This window comes from Bufo gargarizans, chromosome 4, assembly GCF_014858855.1.
Source record: "Bufo gargarizans isolate SCDJY-AF-19 chromosome 4, ASM1485885v1, whole genome shotgun sequence".
NCBI lineage: Eukaryota > Metazoa > Chordata > Amphibia > Anura > Bufonidae > Bufo > Bufo gargarizans.
In genome coordinates this window covers 310272193-310293160 of record NC_058083.1, presented here as the reverse complement: position 1 = coordinate 310293160, position 20968 = coordinate 310272193, and the positions used below count along the sequence as shown (strand labels likewise).

At 42.8% G+C, this 20968-nt stretch overlaps 1 long non-coding RNA gene across 1 annotated transcript in view; it reads left to right on the top strand.

Annotated features, from left to right (window-relative positions):
* Positions 1-9496, top strand: part of LOC122934990 — a 276400-nt gene extending 266904 nt beyond the window's left edge. Inside the window, exon 3 of the long non-coding RNA XR_006388755.1 lies at positions 9420-9496. This is a non-coding gene — a long non-coding RNA (uncharacterized LOC122934990). The remainder of the gene's footprint in view (positions 1-9419) is intronic.
* Positions 9497-20968: the final 11472 nt, after the last annotated feature.

The following is a 20968-nucleotide window of genomic DNA, read 5'->3' as shown; positions in this document are numbered from 1 at the left end:
TCACGCGCGTGCAAAACGCATTAAAACGCTTTGCACTCGCTCGGAAAAATCAAGCATTTTCACACAACGCACCAGCATCTTTTCCGGCCCTCACACACGACGCCCGTGTGAAAGAGGCCTTAAACAACTGACATGTATTGGCCCAGGATGAGTCCTTAAAGGATAAAACCCAATTTAATCTCATTATCAGTTTTAGGAGTAGAACTATTAAGGATTTTGTAGTAAGAAGTCGCTTCCAAGAAGAGGACTTGAATTGGTTAGGGAAGTATACCCCACAAGATAATTTTAGTTGTGGGCATTGCTCTATTTGTAGATTTATGTGCAGACGTAAGTATCTTAGGATAGGAGGGGTTGAACATGTGGTGAGACACAATTTGTGGTATATGTAATTTTTTGCCCTTGTGGTAGATTTTATATAGGAAAAACCATAAGATGTCTGGATGTGAGATTTAGGGAACATAGGAGGTCCATAGAGACAAGAATAGGAGCATCTAGATTGATAGAACATGTACATGAAGCTCATGAAGGGAGAAATGGTGTATTGATATGTGCAGAAATAGAGATAGTGCAATTCCCAGATCGTGGTGGGGACAGAAACCGTATACTATTACAAAGAGAAGCTTCATAGATGATCATGACAAATGCAATGAGTCCTTTGGGGTTAAATGATAAGAACAATTTAGCAGTATTTGTATAGTTTTGTTTTTGTTTTTGTACTCGGTTTTATTTTGAGTTGTCTTATGTAGTGATGGTGACGTAGCTGGCATAAGGGTATTTTACGTGTATGCACCAGCGTCGTCACATTGAGGCCAGAGGAAGCGCAGGAAGCGCAAAATGGCTGTTGCCTTTTGCTGTGCTGTACCCGCATCAGGGGCGGACTGGGCCGGGGGGCAGGGGGGCAATTGCCCCCCGGGCCTCTCTGTCAGCTCATTGTCCCGGCCGGCTGGGCCGGAATGATATGTGACTGCAGCCTGCGGAGGGAGACGGGGAGCGGGGGAGGCGTGCGGCCGGCAGCCTATCAGAGAGCCCGCCGGACCGGCGCAGGCAACGCGATGACGTCATCGCGCGGCCGTAAAGTAAAGACATCGACAGCAGCCCTGGAGGCGGGACGGGAGTATTTCAGTGAAGGTGCTGGAGGTAAGTATAAGTCTGACTGGCTTTTTTTCCTTCTTATTTCTGTCACTGATAGGGGGGCCTATCTGGCTACTGGCTACTGGCACATTATAGGGGGGGGCTATCTGGCTACTTGCACATTATAGGGGGGCCCTATCTGGCTACTGGCACATTATAGGGGGGCCCTCTCTGGCTACTGGAACATTATAGTAGGGGGCCTATGGGCTACTGCCACATTATAGGGGGGCCCTCTCTGGCTACTGGCACATTATAGTGGGGGGCCTATGGGCTACTGGCACATTATAGGGGGGCTCTATATGGCTACTGGCACATTATAGGGGGCCCTATATGGCTACTGGCACATTATAGGGGGGTCTCTATATGGCTACTGGCACATTATAGGGGGGCCCTATCTGGCTACTGGCACATTATAGGGGGGCCCTATCTGGCTACTGGCACATTATAGGGGGGCTATGGCTACTGGCACATTATAGGGGGGGCTATGACTACTGGCACATTATAGAGGGGCCCTATATGGCTACTGGCACATTATAGGGGGGCCCTATCTGGCTACTGGCACATTATAGGGGGGCCCTATCTGGCTACTGGCACATTATCGGGGGGCCCTATCTGGCTACTGGCACATTATGGGGGGGTATGGCTACTGGCACATTATATAGGGGGGCTATGGGTACTGGCACATTATAGGGGGCCCTATCTGGCTACTGGCACATTATAGGGGGGCTATGGCTACTGGCACATTATGGGGGGGTATGGCTACTGGCACATTATATAGGGGGGCTATGGCTACTGGCACATTATAGGGGGGCCTATGGCTACTGGCACATTATAGGGGGGGCTATGGCTACTGGCACATTATAGGGGGGCCTATGGCTACTGGCACATTATAGGGCGGCCTATTGGCTACTGGCACATTATAGGGCGGCCTATTGGCTACTGGCAGATTATAGGGGGGCCTATTGGCTACTGGCACATTATAGGGGGCATTATGGGGACATTAGCTCAACTGGGGACATTACAAGGGTGTATTTTTGGCACTGTCTATTATAAGGAGAATTATTACTACTGGGGGGCATTATGGTGGGCTTTATTACTCCCCCATGGTATGACCTCCTAGTAGCAGCACCAGCCTCTCCCTGCTCTGCTATCCCTCTGCCCCTTCTCCAAATCCTTATTATGATATTTTTCTCATTAGGATAAAACACATCAGCTCCGCCGAGCCCCCGGCCAAAGTGTGGAGGTGTCCGAGATCCCCAAGGGCCAAGTAACTGTAAGTTTTCATATGAAATATGTTTATGTTATACACACATAGCATATACCGTGCCCCACAATATACCGTTTCTTCTGCAAAAGTCATCAGGTGTCATTGGGGGGGGGGGGGGGGGGGAGACACAGAGCAGCGCCCAGCGGGGAGGAGAGAATACACGGATGCAACACTGTATCAGCCAGAAAATGACACTTTCGGCATTATACCAAAAATGCCATTTTCGGCTGATATATCGGAGCATCCTTAGTTTATTTTGTTTCCCTGTATTGTAATTTACATGACTGACGAAAGTGTTAAGGGGGGGGGGGGGGGGGGTCAGGAGGAGGCAGGGGAAATGGGTAAGCAGGAGGGGGGCTCAGTGGGCCTCTGCGTGTTACTTGCCCCCTGGGCCAAAAGTTGCCAGTCAGCCCCTGACCCGCATCCACCGTGTTTTAATGGATCAATAAAAGCTGCAGAAAGAATATTGGTGAGTGCTGTTTCTTTTATCTACATGTTGATTCAAGAGTTGAAGCTGTGGGCCAGCTGAGCACGGCCGGAGATCGCAAACAATTGTATGCAGTATTAGTCCACATATGTATATGGTTCACTCTGGGCAGTGCTGACCCACATATTTGCGTATACAATTAAACTCGAATGACCCCAAACCCCATTCTGACTGGAGAGGTGGATGTGCATGTCCACCCTCTCTCTCTCTCTCTCTCTCTCTCTCTCTCTCCGTTTCCTCCTATGGGAGTTATGGTAACAGCCAATCACACTTGCTTTTGATCCAGTTTTAATGCTCATATGCCTTTTGTTGTTTAGGTGTCACCATGGCACACATTTGTGCTACAGTAGTTCTTCTGTGTGAATGGACCAGATGGGCTAGCCTTCACTCCTCATACACATCAGTGAATTTTCAGCACTTATATCAGTAATAATAATTCAGAGCAACTGGATTTTTTTCTTGATGACATTGTCACAACCAGACAGCTGAGAAGCTCTGACAGAAGCCTTTCAGAACCTCCTCCTTGAGTTCTCTTTGTTGTGGTATTCAGTTCCTCATCTCGTTAGCCTCTCTCAGCTGTCATGTAGTTGGACTGATTGCATCCCTTTAAATTCCGCCCCATAATGCATTACTGGGCGGCTTATACTTCTTCCTGGAGTGTGTGTGCATGCTGATCTTGTTTTCCTGTCTGCTACAAAGTTAAGTGCTGTACATTTATCTGTTATTTTCTGTTTGCTGGATCCCAGGTGACCCTGACTCCCTCCGTGTCTGGTGTAGGGAGCCGGTGGTCGTGTCCCCTCACTATTGTAGGGTGTTCAGGGGTTATATAGTCGAGGTACGTGGATATGCAACCATCCACCTCTGGGATCTTTGCATAGGCTGAGCAGCCAGGGAAAGTGCTAGGTCTTGTGCAGGGGTCTCCCCTTGGTTCCTTAGCTTTGGATCCAGTGAGTCATATATGCATGTTGCATTGTCTTGTTTCCCGTACACCGTCCGTGACAGACATTTCACTAGTGATCTAATTGGTAGTAATGAGCGGCAGGGGTCATATTCAAATTCGCGATATTTCGCGAATATTTTGTAGAATATTCGTCGAATATTCGCAAATTCGAATATTCATTATATTCTACGATTTTTTTACCCGAAAAATCGGCAATGTAATGATTGTGTAAATTTTTTATTGCGAATTTTTCAACTTACAACTATTAGACAAAGAAGATTATAGCACTATATTAGCTAAATTGCTCTATATTTGATTTTTTTTCCGAATATTCACTATATTGCTATAGCTTTGTTTTTTCGAATATTCGTAATATTCTAAAACAAGAATATATAGCAATATAGCGAATATAAAAAAAACTAATATGGAGCAATTTAGCTAATATAGTGCTATAATCTTTTTTTTTATAGTTGTAATTTTTTTCCAATCTGAACTTCAGATGAGAAAACAATTGCAACTATTAGACAAAGAAGATGATAGCACTATATTAGCTAAATTGCTCTATATTCGTTTTTTTCGAATATTAGCTATATTGCTGTGACTTCATTTTTTCAAATATTCGTAATATTCTAAAACAAGAATATATAGCAATATAGCGAATATTCGAGAAAAAAAAACGAATATAGAGCAATTTAGCTAATATAGTGCTATAATCTTCTTTGTCTAATAGTTGTAATTTTTTTCGCATCTGAAGTTCAGATTGGAAAAAAATTACAACTATAAAAAAAAGAAGATTATAGCACTATATTAGCTAAATTGCTCTATATTTTTTTTTCTCGAATATTCGCTATATTGCTATAACTTAGTTTTTCGAATATTCGTAATATTCTAAAATAAGAATATATAGCAATATAGCGAATATTCGAAAAAAACTAATATAGAGCAAAATTCGCAAACACTACTACTCCTAAAGTCTATAAGTATATTGCAGCCTTCTTATTGGCCCACAAGCTAGAAGCAGGGAGGGATCACGTGTACTGATAAAAAAAAAAAAAAAAAATAGAATATAAAAAAAAAGGGAAAAAATTCGAATTTTCGAAGTACCTATATTCGCTATAAAAATTCAAAATTCAAATATTCGTGATCAACACTACTAATTGGCTTTCTCAATTAGAATGGCATGTATAAAAAATGTTCTGCATAAAATATTGGAGACTCATTTTCAGTCATGTAGGTTAGGTGTTGATTGAATTTGCATAACTGAAGCTATTAGGTGTGGTTAACCGCTTTGCGACCTACGCCGCACAAGCAGGTGCCATAATTGCCAGGCCCAGGCAAGTGTCTGCGATCCGCCATAAGGCCGATTGCAGACACTTATCCCTTAGATGCCTTGGTCAAATATGACCATGGCATCTGAGTGGTAAAGGTTCGGGAGCCACATTCCCTTAACAGTCTTCCCCAGCTGAGATCTGGGAAAGTGTAATACAGATGCAGCCAAACTAAACGGAAACGTTAACACATTAAGTAAAAAAATGGCACAAAACGATTAACTCTTTCAATGTATTTTAATGTCTTTTGTCACAAGATTGCACGAGATAACACAGTGACATGTGTTATCAGAGTTATCAGAGTCAATTTTAGCTCGGTTACATCTGTATGCCAGTGATAGCTTGGAGCCTCAAGCAGCCTCCGAAACTTATCTAATACAGGCCTGCAGGTAGCAGCACTTTATTGGAATACAGAGAATGGTGTTTTCTGTGATGGATAAATACGCATCAGAGAATACAATTGGCAATCTGATTGCTAGTTATAGTCACCTAGGGTGACTTAAAAAAAAGTTTAAAAAAAAGAAAAAGTTTTTTAAAATATAAAAACATTTAGTTCAAATCACCCCCTTTCAACAAAATCAAAATAACATTTTGTAAAAAATATCATTGACATCGCCATGTCAAAAAATGCCCATGCTATTAAAATATAAGAAAAACATTTATACCATATGGCAAATGGTGTAACAAAAAATAAAAATCTAAGTGGCCAATTCACCATTTTTTTGTCCCCCAACAAAATTGAATAAAAAGTGATCAAAAAAGTCACACACACAGCAAAATCAAATGTATTACTGAAAAGTACAGATCGCCCCACAATGAAGGTAACAGGTTCATTTTACCTGCTATGGGAATGCCGTAAAACTGTGGCAGAATCGTGGTTTTTTTTTTCCCAATTTCACCCCATTTGGAAAAAAAGTTCCAGCTCCCCACTACTTCCTAATGACACCATTTAATATAGGAAGTACAACTTTTCCAGCAAAAACAAGCTCACATATGGCTATGTGAATGGAAACGTAAAAAAGTTATGGCTCTGGGAAGGCAAGGAGTCAAAACAAAAACGCAAAAATGAAAAATGGCAGGTTCTAAGGGTAAAACTGCTTCATAAGAGATGTTGAAGATGTTGACAATAGACGTCACAACCCTCCATCTCTATTATATATAAAGTAACTTCTCCAACCTAATATAGTTTCTTTCACATCTCTTTTAAAACAGTCCTTCTTTGTGTCTAAGATGCAAACCTCGCTGTCATAAAATGAGCGCACTTTTTCCTTTACATGTAGGTATACAGCTGAGCCCTGACCGCAGGTTTTGGCTTTTTTGTGCTTGGCCATAAGCTGGTGTTGCTGCTGTTTTGTTTCACAAATGTACAATTCTTGGCACTCCTCACTGCACTAGACTGCATATACAATATTGCTTTTTTTGTTTTGGCGTAGGGTGTCTTGGGTGAACCAGTTGATGTATCAGTGTGTTGCCAGGTTTAAATCAGACAGGGATGTGATGTTTATTATAAAATCTTCCGTTATTTCACATATTCCAGCTATGTATAGAAGAAACAAATTCTTCTGTGTGCCCTGCTTCGCACCTTCTCTGGCAATGTTGACATTCTTTTTTCTTCTTTTCTCAGTTTCTAACAAAAGCCCACTCTGGATACCTGCAATTACTAAGGGCCCTTTGTCTTAACTAGAGATGAGCGAATTGAAGCTGACGAAGTCGAATTTGATCCGAATTTAAGGAAAAACTCGATTCGCACCGCAAGCTAAATTTCTTCGCGATTCGTGGTAACGAATCAAATTTTTCCAAAAATGGCTGCTGCATGTGTGAGGACATAAGGCAAGGAACTCTGGGAAGGCGGGGTAACCCATAATGCCATGCATGCAGCCAATCAGCAGCAAGTCCTGTGATGTCACAGCCCTATTAATAGCCTCAGCCATCTTGGATTCTGCCATTTTCCAGTGTACTTCGTGCAGGGAGAGACGTCAGCAGGATCTAGGGACAGTGATAGAAAAAAAAAGTGCAGGGAAAGATTATTCAAGGTGTAGGGAAAGGATAGGGAGTAATCATTCCACAGCATTTATGTTGAACAGGGTTCAGTAGGGGAGGTTACAGCCTGGGTAATAGGAACAATCCTATTACACCTTGCTGCACTGACTGGGCACCAAAAATGCAATTATATAGCTCTGTAATTCCAGCAAACCGTTCTGGTTATTGGGGTGTTACAGTGTCACAGCAGGAAGTGTGGGAAACCCCCCACCGTGCGGTCTCAAAGGGTAAAAGGGGATCAGCCTGGCCAAAAGGAGTAATAAGGGAGCCGGTCACCTCCTACAGCGTCCCTAATCCTCTTCCTGACTCCTCACCGTATGAGCGGACCCCGATGGTAGGACGACTCATACTCAGGATACCTAGAAACCCTAAGTCGCCCTTGTAATCCCTCACCAAGGAGCAGGGAAGAGACGACCTGTTAATCCCAGTAATGGAGGAACAGAAGTCTCTATCTGCGGCCAGGCTGAGAGGAGAGGGGAACACATACAGCATAAGGAGATGGCAGGTAAGCAAAACCAATAACACACTTACCTGCCACAGACACACTGACTGGAACCCGTGCACTAGTGCTGCTGTCCACACCAACATTAAAGGACACAGCACACACCACAGAGGAACCCAGGACACTATAGCTGTAAAAACATGAGACAGAGGAATGTCTAGTAAACATGACACCAAACACCACCAGACATGTAACACCAAACTAGAAATACAAACACCCTGAACATAACCCACTCCATACAAATAGGGACAGGAAGGGAAGGAGACACCAGAATGACATTGATGACCACAAGGGTGGCCCTCACTGGACAGATGGAAAAAACAGACAAGGAGCTTAACTCCAGCACACAAGGCTGGAGTACAACTGACTCCTGACCTAAAGCCACAGGTATAAGAAGCACAAGTGACCACACCCAGCAAGGAGGTTAACCCCTCCAGCACCAGACAGAGGAGGAAACAACTGACAGGGGAAGTGCACACACCAGCATAAAAAGCTACACTTTGCTGCAGGCAACAACATGCAAGGCAACCATGTCACGGCACACACCAGAAAGGCCATGACACTGCCCCCGCATGCTGAAACAGCAACACGTTGCCACAGGCAACAGCAAGCGTGGCATAAGTGCCACAGCGCACACCAAAGGCTGTGACATACAGCCAGCACAGTTATATGCCCTAAAGCATTTTTTGGCTTGTATTAGTGGTAAAAAAGGGCTTATTAGTCGTTGTGTGGGGAAGTGCTAAAATTACAGCACTTTTTGTTGTGTATTAGTGGCAAAAGTAAAATATATTAGCCGTTCACCAGTACAGTTATATGTTCTAAAGCCTTTTATGGCATATATTAGTGGAAAAAATATATTTGCCGTTCAGTGGTGCAGTTATATGTTGTAAAGCCTTTTTTGGCGTGTATTAGTGGCAAAAGAAAAAATATATTTGCTGTTCAGCGGTGCAGTTATATATTCTAAAGCCTTTTGTGGTATGTATTAGTGGAAAAATAAATAAAAAAATTGCCGTTCAGCGGTGCAGTTAGCTGTTATAAAGCCTTTTGTGGTGTGTATTAGTGGAAAAAGAAAAAATATATTTGCCGTTCAGCGGTGCAGTTATATGTTAGCAATTTTGGATTACTGACCAAATGCTGACCGAGTGAAGGCGGATGCTCCACAGACATGATCTGTTTTTTTGTGGGTTATTGTTCTGACGGATCAAAGGAAGGGCAAAATTATCAGTGACGTCAGCACAAACTTACTGCTGACACCCTCTCCACTCTGTCGGGGGGCTCTACTTGTATAAGCTTTTAATAGAACAGGTTCTGTAGACATCTATGTGGAATCAGCTGATGACAGTGTAAAAGGAGTGCGCTTCTTCTTGGTGCTAACAGCGACCTGTAAGGCTGAGTTCATACTTCAGTCATTTGGTCAGTTTTGACCCCGTGACTGCCAAAAGTGAAGTGTGCAGCCATTCTAAGGCTGGGTTCACACCTGAGCGTTTTACAGCGCGTTCCTACACGCTGTAAAACGCTCAACAAGGAGAAACCAATGCTTCCCTATCTCACAAATATTAGGACAGCACTCCTTAGGTAGTGAAAGATAATGATTTTATTTCATGTTATTTCAGCCGGAATAGGTGGTATGTCAGTTGCAACGTTTCAGGCTTAATAATCGCCCTTCATCAGGCACTCTGAGGACCACACTGTGTATACAGCCAAGCGCCGGCTGAGATTTACAGTTCTGGAGGTGGAGCTTTAGAACACAACCTGGACGTGCACCCACCCTTGCCATTTTATGAATAGAGTGCTGTGGCCCATTTTCCTGTCAATGCTTCCCTATCGGCATGGTTCCCACCTGGGCGTTTTACAGAGCGTACGATCGCGCTGTAAAACGCCCGACGCCCCAAGAAGTACATGAGCTTCTTTGGGGCATCTTGTCGCGCGTTCCCGTACATAGACTTTCAGGAACGCGCGACAATGGGCGTTTGCTTGTCTCTGTATGCGCGATTGCAAATGCCGGTACAATCGCGCATACAGAGCGCTCCATCGCGAACGCTCAGGTCTGAACCCAGCGTAAGAGTGAAGCCTGTCATCTGCATGTCATACTGACTCACAGTATTATTTCACTACCAGAGCAGATTCCCTATGCGTGTTACTGTCACAGTGTTGTACACCACTATAAAGCCTCTCTTCAGCCAGGAAATAGACGTTTTTTAACAATATTTGCCACAAATAAATTCGGATTGAACCAAATTTTTACAAAAAATTCTGTGAACTGGCCAAATCGAATTTTTGAAAAATTCGCTCATCTCTAGTCTTAACCTCTACACTGGTTGAGATCTTTTCAGCCCAGTGGTGTAGGATTCTGATGACTCCCAGTTTGTGATCTAATGGATTATGGGAGTCAAACAGCAGGTACTGGTCCGTATGAGTAAGCATGATCTTATGGTCCTCTGCGTTGTTGTGTGCTGTGAATGTATGTACTTCTTATTTTATAATTTTAACCCAGGTGTTATCCAAATTTCTGAACCAGTAAATGGTTACAATTCCTACTAAGGTGTTTAGGGCTTTACATTCCACCCCCTACATTTACAGGTTAGCTACTGTAGGTGAAACTGGTTATCCCATGGCACATCCATGTATCTTATGTTGTCCATATTGTCACGTACGGGAACCGCCTGGTCACATAATTCCTGCCAAGGGTCGATCTATTTCATGCACTTAATTTCTAACGCCCCAAGATTGGATATAGATCACACCCCAACATAGCCTTTCATGTACCCCAACACGCTGCCACCATCTATGACACTTAAATTAGTATACAACTTAATTAGGGGCTCATAGAGAACCCCACCGCGCCCCACTCGCAGGCAGGCTCACAGGAGCACAGGCCACACTTATAGCAAATACACGGTAACGCAAATCACACTCATGCACTTAAAATAGGAGGTTACTGGGCTCATTCAGGGCACAAGGCAAATCCCATTAAAGATGTGCTTTAATGTACTAAAAAGGTACAGTACTTAGTTACAAAAATTAAAAGAAATAAGAGACATACAAAACATGACCTTTTTCTTGTACAAATAATTTATTGATGAGCTTTTATTTTTTTAATTTTTTGGGGGGTACAGCAATTCTACTTGTTTTTTCTGTTTACCACGTTTCTTCCGTTTACCATGTGCTAATAATGATATGTTGACTTTAAGATGTACAAATACATTGATTTCAAATAAGCGTTTTTTTCTTTAAATAATTTTTAGTAACTTTGCGCAATAAAAACATGTTTTATGGAAAAAAGAGCCAGAACATCATTGTGTGATGGGCTGAGGTTTTTGGCATTGTTTTGGAGAACATATAATTAATTTTTAGACTTATATATACACAATATGGATAAAAGTATTGGGACACCTACACATTACCACTTTAGGAGCTTTTATGACTTCTCATTCTACAAACCGGATTCCCAAAAAGTTGGGACACTAAACAAATTGTGAATAAAAACTGAATGCAATGATGTGGAGATGGCAAATGTCAATATTTTATTTGTAATAGAACGTAGATGACAGATCAAATGTTTAATCCGAGTAAATGTATCATTTTAAAGGAAAAATACGTTGATTAAAATTTTCACGGTGTCAACAAATCCCCAAAAAGTTGGGACAAGTAGCAGTAAGAGGCTGGAAAAAGTAAATTTGAGCATAACGAAATGCTGGAAGACAAATTAACACTAATTAGGTCAATTGGCAACATGATTAGGTATAAAAAGAGCTTCTCAGAGTGGCAGTGTCTAAAATGGTAAATTTTCTCAGTTTAAACTTTTGTTCTGTGATTTATGTTCTATTCTGAATAAAATATTAGAAGTTGGCACCTCCACATCATTACATTCAGTTTTTATTCACGATTTGTATAGTGTCCCAACTTTTTTGGAATCCGGTTTGTAAATCCATAAGCATTAATATGGAGTTGGTACCTCAACCAACCCCCGTAGCTAAACAGCTTGCACTCCTCTGGGAAGGCTTTCTACAAGATTTTGGATTGTGTCTGCGGAAATTTTTGCCCATTTATCCAGAAGAGCATTTGTAAGGTCATGCAAAGGTGTTCAGTGGGGTTGAAGTCATGGCTGTGTGCAGGCCAGCCATGTTCTTTTGCATCAATCTCTCTCGAGTATTCTTTTATAGACCTTGCTTTGAGTATTCTTTTATAGACCTTGCTTTGTGCATTAGGTCACAGTCATTGTGCAATAAAAACCTTATCCAAACTGTTCCCAAAAAGTTGGTATTTGGAAGCATAAAATGGTGACGGGGACGCTTGTCGGGGAGGAGTATGCCAAAGTGGAATAACAGTACAGATTGAAAAAAATAAAAAGATGAATACTCTAAATAATGAATATATTCGCTATATTGCTATAACTTCTTTTTTTAGAATATTCGTCATATTCGTCAAATTCTAAAACAAGAATATATAGCAATATAGCGAATATTCGTGAAATACATATATAGACTGCAATTTAGCTAATATAGTGCTCTAGTATTTTTTTTTAATAGTGTACATTTTTTCCAAATCTGAAATTCAGAAGAGAAAAAAAAAATAATAGCACTATATTAGCTAAATTACAGTCTGTCTATATGTGTATTTTACGAATATTCACTATATTGCTAAAAATTCGTTTTTTAAAATATTCTTAATATTCTAAAACAAGAATATATAGCAATATAGCGAATATTTGTAAAATATACATGTAGACTGCAATTTAGGTAATATAGTGCTATAGTATTTTTTTTATAGTGTAAATTTTTTCCAAATCTGAAATTCAGAAGAGACAACAAATATTATACTATAAAAAAAGATTATAGCACTACATTAGCTAAATTGCAGTCTATATGTGTATTTTACGAATATTCGCTATATTGCTATAACTTAGTTTTTTAGAATATTCGTCATATTCTAAAATAAGAATATACGGTATAGCAATATAGTGAATATTCATAAAATACACATATTAGCCATAGCCATAGCCAACCAATAGGAAAGTTGCCTTATACAGTTGAAATAAAATCGCAATACGCGAATAATTAAATCGCATATTATTCATGATAAATAGAATAATGACATATATTCGATTTCGACAAATATAAGACGAATAGTCAATCGAATATTCGCGAAATATCGTGAAATCGAATTTGGCACCTCCCGCTCGTCACTAAACTTGAGGGACAATGTGGTGATTTACACTGTTTGTGCTGACAACTGTAGAGGCTCTGGGGTGAAATAACAAATGGAACCACTGAGGAGTCACCCTATTTTGGAAACTCTGCTTATTAAGGGTTGAAGTGAGCATTTTGACGCCACGGGTATTTTAAAGAATTTAATGTGTAGCGGACCGTGTGAAATGAAAATTGCAAAAGCCAAATGGTGTGATTTTGTTTACAGGCTTTTGCACAGCCTTTGGGGTACCAGTACAGCTATACGTTTTTTTCTTTTTTTTTCTTGACAGAGCTATGTGAGGGCTTATGTTTTGCAGGATGAATTGCCATTATCATTGGTACTATTTTGGGGTGCATATGACTTTCTTATCGCTTTTTATTTAGATTTTTGGGCACTTAACCACTTCACATCTGGGACACTTGCCCCCTTCCTGACCAGGCCTAATTTAGCAAATCTGACATCTCACTTTATGTGGTAATAACTTTGGAACACTTTTACTTATCCAAGCCATTCAGAGATTGTTTTCTCGTGACACATTGTACTTCATGATAGTCATTAATTTAAGTTAATATATTTTACCTTCATTTATGAAAAAATCCCAAATTTACAAAAATTATGAAGAATTTGCAATTTTCAATTTGTCTGCTTTTAAAACAGAAATTGATACCTCAAAAAATATTTATTACTTAACATTCCCCATATGTCTACTTTATGTTGGTATCATTTTGGAAATGTCATTTTATATTTTTAGGACGTTAGAAGGCTTAGAATTTTAGAAGCAATTCTTAAAAATTTTAAGAAAATTGCCAAAACCCACATTTTAAGGACCAGTTAAGGTCTGAAGTCACTTTGTGGGGCTTACATAGTGGATACCCCCATAAATGACCCCATTGTAGAAACTGCACCCCTCAAGTTACTTAAAACTGATTTTACAAACTTTGTTAACCCTTTAGGCGTTCCACAAGAATGAAAGGAAAATGGAGATCAAATTTAAAAGTTTCACTTTTTTGGCAGATTTTCCATTTTAATCCATTTTTTTCTTTAACACATAGAGGGTTAACAGCCAAACAAAACTCAATATTTATTACCCTGATTCTGCAGTTTACAGAAACGCGACACATGTGGTGATGAACTGCTGTATGGGCATACGTCAGGGCGCAGAGGAAAATGAGCTCCACATGGTTTTTGGAAGGCAGATTTTGCTGAACTGGTTTTTAGATGCCATGTCCCATTTGAAGCCCCCCCTGATGCACCCTTACAGTAGAAACTCCCAAAAAGTGACCCCTTACTAGGGGATAAGGTGCCAGTTTTATTGGTGCTATTTTTGGGTACATATGATTTTTTGATTATTCATTATAACACTTTATGGGGCAAGATGACCCAAAAAATTGCTTGTTTTAGCACAGTTTTTATTTATTTATTTTTACAGCATTCACCTGAGGGGTTAGGTCAGAGAAGATCGTTACGGACGTGGTAATACCTAATATGTATACTTTTTCTTATTTATTTAAGTTTTACACAATAATTGCATTTTTTAAACAAACAAATTAAATTTTAATGTGTCCATGGTCTATGAGCTATTTTTTATTTTTTTTCTTTTTTTTTATGATTTTCTTATGTAGGGGCTCATTTTTTGCGGGATGAGGTGACGGTTTTTTGGTACCATTTTGTGGGACATACGCCCTTTTGATCACTTTTAGTGATGTAAGGTGACAAAATGGCTTTTGTATACACAGTTTTTTTTTTTTTTATGGTGTTCACCCGAAGGGTTAGGTCATGTCATATTCTTATAGAGATGGATGTTACGGACACGCCAATACCTAATATGTATACTTTTTTGATTTATTTCACTTTAACACAATAATAGCATTTTAGAAACAAAAAATTATGTTTTAATGTGTCCATGTTCTGATAGCTATAGTTTTTTTTATTTTAAGCAATTTTGTTATATTAGGGGCTCATTTTTTGTGGAATGAGGTGACGGTTATATTGGTACCATTCTGTGAGACATACGCCTTTTTGATCACTTGATGTTGCACGTTTTGTGATGTTAGGTGACAAAAATAGCTTTTTTTTTACACAGTTTAAAAACAAAATTATGGTGTTTATCGGACTGGGTGGATCATGTGATATATTTATAGAGCCATCCATCACGGACGCGGCAATACCAAATATGTCTATTGTATTTATTTTTTTATTTTTTACTTGGAGATTTATTTATTTTTTACATGTGAATCCTTTATTTTTTATTTTAACACTTTATTTTTATTTTTTACACTTTGCGTCCCCCATAAGGTCATACAAGACCTCTGGGGGACATTTAACGTCACTTTTTTTCCCCACTATTGACTTCTCCTGTAACTGAGGCTGACATAGTAGCCCCAGTTACAGGGGAAATACACCCCCCATAGAGGCTGTACAGCGGTATACTGCGCTGTACAGCCTCAGTGCAGGGCCAATTGAGGTCTGTGAAAGACCCGACAGCTCCTGCACTCTCCTGGCCCCGGCAGTCACATGACCGCTGGGCCGGAACAGGAAGCACATAGCGCTTCCTGCACTGTATACACAGCGCTCGGTGAGCGCTGTGTATACAGCGATCTAGAGGGCAGTGACACCTGGGAACTGTCCCTGCCTTCTCTAAGGGTTGCCCTGCTGTCACTGATAGCGGGCAACGCGATCTGCGGCTGCACGATTAGCGAGCAGCTGCGATCTCTGAATAGATGTTCAGAGACGTCCATTCAGAGATAGAGAACCACCTCCCGGATGTTTATAATCAACGGGCGGACGGGAGGTGGTTAAAGGATATGGACAACTTTGTAAAAAAATAAAATAAATTACACTAATTTATTTATTTTGTGGAGAAAATCATTTATCCAATTGGTTCTATTTATCTATCTTTTTTCGGTTTTGTTCTACAGCCTGCTGTGCTTCCTATACACAGCAGGCTGCTCTCAGTGGGTTTACAGAGAATCCGTCATCTGACAAATTTTCTGTAACTCTTCCTGTCTCTCCCTCTCCCTTCTTCTCTACCCCCCCAGGATGGCAGAGCAGTGCAGACCGTCAGCTGTAACATACAGCTGACAGTCTGCTTCAAACTGCAGACATAACCCCTTCCATGCCATGGTCTTTAGGGATCACTGTATGGAAGGGGCTAAGCATCGGGCGGTTGCTAAGCTGTGGCAGCGGCCTGATGCCGTCCTTCTCCCCCCCTTCCCTCACCATGTAGGATGGTCGTCAATCACCTCCATACAAGCCGTCACTCCCCTTCAGGATGGCCAGCGCTGCTCCAAGCCCCCCACCCCCTTTCCTTCAGGATGGCCGGCGAGGCAACAAGAATGAAGGAGGAATCTGATTGGTTGCTATGGGCGACTAAACCAGTTTTCCTTAGCACTAGTTTTGATAAATCTCCCCCACTGTATACTTATATGTGTACATAGCATTGTGTGTCGTCACACTGTACCTAATCTGTGTGGGAAAAGTGACAGCTCACTGTGCGGACTGCACACAATACTGTATTCAGAAGAGAGTGCATGTAGTGAGAGTGTCAGTAATGAGATCTATATCCTGCTTAGAACACCATGGTTCTGACTGTAGATCGCTGCACTAACATTACCAGAAGCATAGGCGTGCGCACGGGGTGTGCCGGGTGTGCCTGGGCACACCCTAATCACACCCCTGTGCTCCTGCACTGCCGCCTGCCGCAGCTGCCTAGCCTCTTGAGCCCTGGCTGCCAGCCCCGGTCGCACAGCTTCAATGACATCTCAGATTCTCACATCTGCTCGACTGACGGGTACGACTGCTCCTGTGCTCCGGCGGCCGGTCGCGTAACGTCACTCACTCCAACGTCACGTGCCTGCTCCGCCTGCTTCATTAATAAAGTGGGAGGAGCAGGAGCGTGCCGCGTGACGGAGTGGGTGACGTCACATTACGCTGCCTGGTTTGAATGTTTGAGAGCCTGCCAGCCCGCCTGCCCGTCCGCCCAAGGCACCCAGTGATTGTGTCTGTGAAAAAGAAAAAGTGTGAATACTAGCTGGAGTCCCAGTAAGTTAGTAATAGAGATAGTAGTACAACATGGTAAAAGTTGTGGGTCACTCACTGTCAGGGACATTGTTATGGGGGGGGAATCTGTGGATGATGACACATATATAGCACAAGATGCTGCTATATATATGTCATACACAGATCCCCCCCTAGCCCCCCATAACAGTGTCATCCACAGATCCCCCCGCATCTGTGTCAGCTTCCACACAGATGCCCTTATAACAGTGCCATCCAAAGATATCCTATTAATAGACTCTTAAGGGGATATCTGTGGATGACACTGTTATGGGGGGGGGGTCTGTGGATGATACTGTTATGGGGGGGGGGGTCTGTGGATGATACTGTTATGGGGGGATCTGTGGATGACGCACTGTTAATAACAGTGCATCATCTACAGATGCCCCCATAACAGTGCGTCATCCACAGATGCCCCCATAACACTGCGTCATCCACAGATGCCCCCATAACAGTGCGTCATCCACAGATGCCCCCATAACAGTGCATCATCCACAGATGCCCCCATAACAGTGCGTCATCCACAGATGCCCCCATAACAGTGCGTCATCAACAGATGCCCCCATAACAGTGCGTCATCCACAGATGCCCCCATAACAGTGTCATCCACAGATGCCCCCATAACAGTGTCATCCACAGATGCCCCTATAACAGTGTCATCCACAGATGCCCCCATAACAGTGTCATCCACATATGCCCCCATAACAGTGTCATCCACAGATGCCCCCATAACAGTGGAGTGTCATCTACAAATGCCCATAACAGTGCGTCATCCACAGATTCCCCCATAACAGTGTCATCCACAGATTCCCCCATAACAGTGTCATCCACAGATCCCCCATAACAGTGTCATCCACAGATCCCCCATAACAGTGTCATCCACAGATACCCCATATCAGTGTCATCCACAGATCCCCCATAACAGTGTCATCCACAGATCCCCCATAACAGTGTCATCCACAGATCCCCCATAACAGTGTGTCATCCACAGATCCCCCATAACAGTGTGTCATCCACAGATCCCCCATAACAGTGTGTCATCCACAGATCCCCCATAACAGTGTGTCATCCACAGATCCCCCATAACAGTGTGTCATCCACAGATCCCCCATAACAGTGTGTCATCCACAGATCCCCCATAACAGTGTCATCCACAGATCTCCTATAACATTGTGTCATCCACAGATCCCCCATAACAGTGTCATCCACAGATCCCCCATAACAGTGTCATCCACAGATCTCCTATAACATTGTGTCATCCACAGATCCCCCGTAACAGTGCACCTGCGCACTATGGAGAGACTGAAAGGAGAGGAAGATCCGCGGAAGCAAGCAGAGGACAGCACAGCAGACGACTGAATAGCTTCTTTTGTAAGTAAATTATTTTATTATAGCACTGAAACTGCTTTAAACTCTAAAGAAAAGTTTTGGAGAGTGTTTCTCTCTTTCTCAGGTCTGAAGCAATACCGAGGAAGAAAGGAAAACTCTTGAAAGCTTGTCTTTTAAGTATTAGGATAGTACAATAAAAAGGTATCCCTGCCCTGCATACCGCAATACTCTCCTATTTTGTAATCTTCTTTATATATACATATTTAGCTTTTTTTCAGTAGTATAATTAAGTGGTGAAAATTATTAGTGCCCCCCCCCCCCATTTTTGACTGTAATATCTTATGTGCCCCCCTATATATTGTTCCTAGAGTTGCCACTGCGCAGAGTCAAGGCAACACTAGGGTGAAGCCCGGCCTGTGTGTGTGTGTATATATATAAGTGCGCGGGGCGTGTGTGTTTGTACTTTAGGGTGCACACCCTAATGCAATAGGCTGCGCACGCCTATGACCAGAAGAAATATCTATTGTGTCTACAAATAATGGACTTTCTACAGAATGGAAAGTGAGAAATAGATCTGCTGATTACAGGCTGTAGCATACTGTAAGACTCACCGTATTGTGGATTGGAATCAAATTTGTCTACCAAGTTACTTGTTAGATCCAGCGGCCTATATGCAAGTGGCTGCTGATTATGATATGTGATAGGATGTGGGGGCGGGGCAGCAGAGCTTGTGCTGGTGCATGTGAAATCAACAGGAACACCCACAAAACCTCACAGGAGATGACAGCACTGGATAAAAATCATGGAAGAGCATTTCTGAGGGCATGTGAAGCAAAGCTGATACCAGTAAACAAACGAGTGCAATTTTATTATGTGCTGCATTACGGAAAGAAATGGGGTTATTGATTTTTAGTGCACAAAGGCTTCCATAGCCTTTAACCTGTTACGGACACAGGGCGTACAGGTACGCCCTGATGTCCTGGTACTTAAGGACACAGGGCGTGCCTGTATGCCCTGTGTATTTCCGATCACCGCCGCGTGTTGATTGGAACAAGGTGCCTGCTCAACCCGGAATAGGACGGTGATCGGTGGTGTTATAATACACCACCAATCACCTTCCTGCGATCCTGAGAGGTGGCGGTCACGCCACCTCTCAGGATCGCTATTGATTAGCTGGCTGGGCAGGTGGGCGGGCGCAGGTCATACAGGTCCGTGGAGCAGATGACAGAGATGCTCAGCTGTACTGTGAGTATTTTTGTGCCATCAGGCACAAATCGGTGTATTTGGGAGAGTTAGGGAGAGGTAGATTAGGCAGGGATTGCGAGGGATAGTTAGGGGGAAAAAAACGCTTTTTTATTGTGGTCTAGCACCCGGATCGGGTGTCTGGGGTCCACAGCACTCATCTGTATGACCCTAGACCCCCCAGGGGTGCTGAAGCTTTCCCCCAGCCCCCACACACACACATTTTATTGGGGCGCAAGTGTTTTATTTTTTTTGCATGCTCTGACTGTGGCCAGCACTCTTAGCGTCCGACCACTGTTAGCGCATCGCCCACCCCACCGCTGATCAGCTTCATACTGCTGATCAGCGCGTTTGAATCTTTCTTTTTTTTTTACAATTTTGGGGATTTTCAAATTATTTAATTTTTTTATGGCCCGCCGGATGTTCTCGGCCGAGGAGGCATAGGCCCTGCTTGCCTCCGAATCTGAGAGTCCCAGTGAGGACGAGGATGACCCCACTTTCCTCTTGTCATCTGCGTCCTCATCATCTAGCGATGATGATGAGCTCCCGAGGCGGAGCAAGGGGATCGCCATGCCAGGGACCCTGTGACCCAAACTAGTGCGAGCAGCTCTGGGGCTCGTACTAGTTTTCCGGCCCACCAGATAAGTCCACCTGAGCACCCTACCGGTGAACTTGTCTGGTGTACCCAGAGCATTTTGAGCCTGTGATTCCTAATTTTGTTGGCCAAGCAGGAATCCAGATTCCCACAGTGGGCTTCACTGAATATGACTATTTTAGTTTTTATTTCAGTGATCACTTTATAATTCTGATGGTGGAGCAAACAAACCTATACGCCCAACAGTTTATTGCTCAACACCCGGGCTCATTTTTGGCTAGGGCCAGTGGCTGGACTGGTCAGTGCAGCCGAGATGAGGACGTTTTGGGGCCTTGTGCGGCACATGGGCCTAATAAAAAAAACAGTGTCAGGCATTACTGGAGTGGGGACGTCCTCTTCCAGACCCCACTTTACAGTACGGCCATGACATGTATCCGGTTTAAGGCCATCCGGAAATGCCTGCATTAGCCAGATAATGCAGCATGTCCCCCCCAAGGTGATCCTGCCTATGACCGCCTGTACAAAATCAGGCCGGTCATCGATCACTTCGGGGCCATATTTTTGGAGGCCTATGTACCTGGAAGGGAGGTCGCGGTTGATGAGTCTCTCATTGCTTTCAAGGGAGACTAATTTTCTGCCAGTATGTTCCCTCTAAGCGGGCGAGGTATGGCGCTGTACAAACTTTTTAAGAGTACCTCAGGGCACACTTACAAGTTTCGTGTGTACGAGGGGCAAAATTCCCGTATTCAACCCCCAGAATGTCCCCCCCCCTCTGGGTGTTAGCGGGAAACTTGTGTGGTGCCTTATGCACCCACTGTTAGATAAAGGTTACCACGTGTACATGGATAACTTTCATACTAG